The sequence below is a fragment of the Frankliniella occidentalis genome, unplaced genomic scaffold (genome assembly GCF_000697945.3).
Source record: "Frankliniella occidentalis isolate FOCC.00 unplaced genomic scaffold, Focc_3.1 Scaffold196, whole genome shotgun sequence".
Taxonomy (NCBI): domain Eukaryota; kingdom Metazoa; phylum Arthropoda; class Insecta; order Thysanoptera; family Thripidae; genus Frankliniella; species Frankliniella occidentalis.
In genome coordinates, this window is record NW_026267322.1 from 158,843 (window position 1) to 161,220 (window position 2,378).

At 41.0% G+C, this 2,378-nt stretch overlaps 1 long non-coding RNA gene across 2 annotated transcripts in view; it reads left to right on the forward strand.

Annotated features, from left to right (window-relative positions):
- The window catches only part of LOC113214991 (uncharacterized), an 11,278-nt gene extending 8,900 nt beyond the window's left edge, over positions 1-2,378 (forward strand). The window contains exons 1-3 of one of the 2 annotated variants that reach the window (XR_003303876.2): positions 369-656; positions 1,721-1,865; positions 2,335-2,378. This is a non-coding gene — a long non-coding RNA (uncharacterized LOC113214991). Of the gene's footprint in view, positions 1-368; positions 657-1,720; positions 1,866-2,334 lie in introns of those variants that run through there. The other variant, XR_008011707.1, reaches the window with a different exon arrangement.

Genomic DNA, 2,378 nt, shown 5'->3' on the forward strand with positions numbered 1-2,378 from the left:
ATGTGTCACATGGCCCTCCTAATTCCAACAGTGTAATTTGGTACTGTATATATGTTTAATTAAACGTATACTCTCGACTAGTCCCCCATTTTCCCTCAAATGGACTTCCCTGGGCGTCATCAGCGCCCCCCCCCTCCCCTCCCAGCTTAGCTTAGCCCTAGGATGATGTGCGTCTGTGGACATGCAGGTGGCACAGGCCCTCCTTAGGTCGCTGCTCATGTTGAAATAGAGAGGCATTTACCGTCTCTCTGACAACGTTGATGTGCTCCCGACCTCGCAGCGCCCACCTCTACGCGGTCTGACTGCCCATCTGGCACTAGAGCACGATGGGTTGCCTACCCGTCAGGATGGGGCGGGCGGGGATCGTTAGGTGCCGTCACCGGCCCACACCCTGAAGGACTACGCGTCGTGAACTTTTGACTGACTGCGTAATCGTAATAAAATAGAAGATTGTTTTAAAAGAGTAAGAGAGGTAACGTAAATACGGTAAATGTCTCGTTCCGATTCTCTAACAACGTTAGTTTGTTTACTTTGCACATCTAGCCTCTCTCCGCACACACGTGGCCCGCTGGTGACAGACACGTCTGGACAGTCAAGTCGTGCGTGGAAACGACAAATTCTTTACTGGATAGTTAAAGGATAAATTAAATTAGGTTGTAAGTATACTTCCCCTCGGAGATGATTATCTCTCCTTCCTTACCGCGGGCAGTCTTTCACGGTATGACTATGGTGTTACGTGGTGAGCATAATCTTTCTGAGAGGGGTTACAACTGTCGTATATCCACTCTCTCTAGCCCATTTTCAATATTGAGGAGGGTGCATTTAAAGAACATTAGGTAAAAAGAATTTGCAATCAAATTAGGGTCAGGAACTGATTGTGTTTCTGAGCTGATTGTGAGACGGTTATCCATCCCCACAGAAGTGCGCTTGTTCCTTTGCAGTTTTGTTTATAATTTTTGGTGGGGATTTGTTTGACTTTATTTATATTTCACAGCCAAACAATTGTCATCCATAGCTTAAAAATAAAAGTAGAGTCAAAGTATACTCTCATACAAACATTTCACTCCATATTTTCTGACTTCTGTTTTTTTTTATCTCGGATAGGCTCCAGTCCCCAAAAGTTTCGTGTTTTTACAGGTGGGATTTTAATTTCTTGTACACGTTTAATTAGTTAGCAGAAATAAACTTTGATGCTTCTGATATCTCCAATGTCTCTAACCATTCTGCTGCATTAATGATTGTGAAAGAGAGATAGAGGACACGACCATGAAGCAGGACTGGAAGAGTTGATGGAGGACTTGCAATTTTGCTAAGTTTTTTTTCTTTATTTTCATGAAATCTTAAAAGTATTAATTATGATGTGTTTTGGTTCATATTTTTCTTTTATCTCTTCTTTGATTTTGTACTTTTTTCTGCTCAAAGACAGGCATTCTAGTCCATGAACTGAATGCTCTTTTTCTCTTCATAGTCCTGTAATTACAGGTGTATGATATGTAAAGGAAATAATATAGAAACAGAGTTAAAAGCGCATAAATATTTATAATTCCACCTGTGAACATTTTGATGTTGAGTTGACATTGTTTGTCCAAGGCAATGCTTTGAAGCATGGCACCTTAATGTTATGCAGCTTCCTAAAACTGTAAGGAGTCCAGAGAGGGAGAGGAGTTGGTGTCACCATGATATATGTTGACGGAAATTCTGTGTTTTACCCTTGTTGCAGGAAGACCGTCCATGAGTTGCATCTGCGCTTGACATATCAGCTACGCAGCCGTCAGCTGTCACCCAATGTATGCTGAGTCGGCGTCACAGCACACAGCATGAGAAATGGCCCCTTTTTCTCGTGATCATAGGAAGGAATGAATCTGGTAAGTTTTGGCTTTTTATGTAATGTTAACAAAAAAATATCAATACATTATGGTAGAGTCATGATGGGTAAAAGTTTATTTTGGTATTTGTTTCTATTAGGGGGTTACTTGTTATATCTTTACTGTCTCTATGCTACCTCTATATAAGCGGTGCCGCTTATTACTAGATCCTAAAATATGTAGTCGTGTGTTGATTTTAGTGGAGGGAAGTGAGAGAGGCAAATCATCAGAGAGTCAGTTACAGTAATGCTGCTATTTATTTCATTTGTATGGTACAGTCTTAGTAAAATAGGAAGTGATGCTAGTTCTTGTCCAAAGGGATGTGCCTGGACTTGATGCCGTCCACCTGTAACATAGAAAGTTCATTCGATGAGTTGGCGTCACAGTGATACAGATGGACCAGAAAATGTTTGAGTTGAACTCTGAGATAATTTGAATTTACTTATATTCTTTTCATTCTTTTTTTCAGGTATTGAGATTTGCCCCAAGTCACCAGCAGAAACAAGCCAGCTA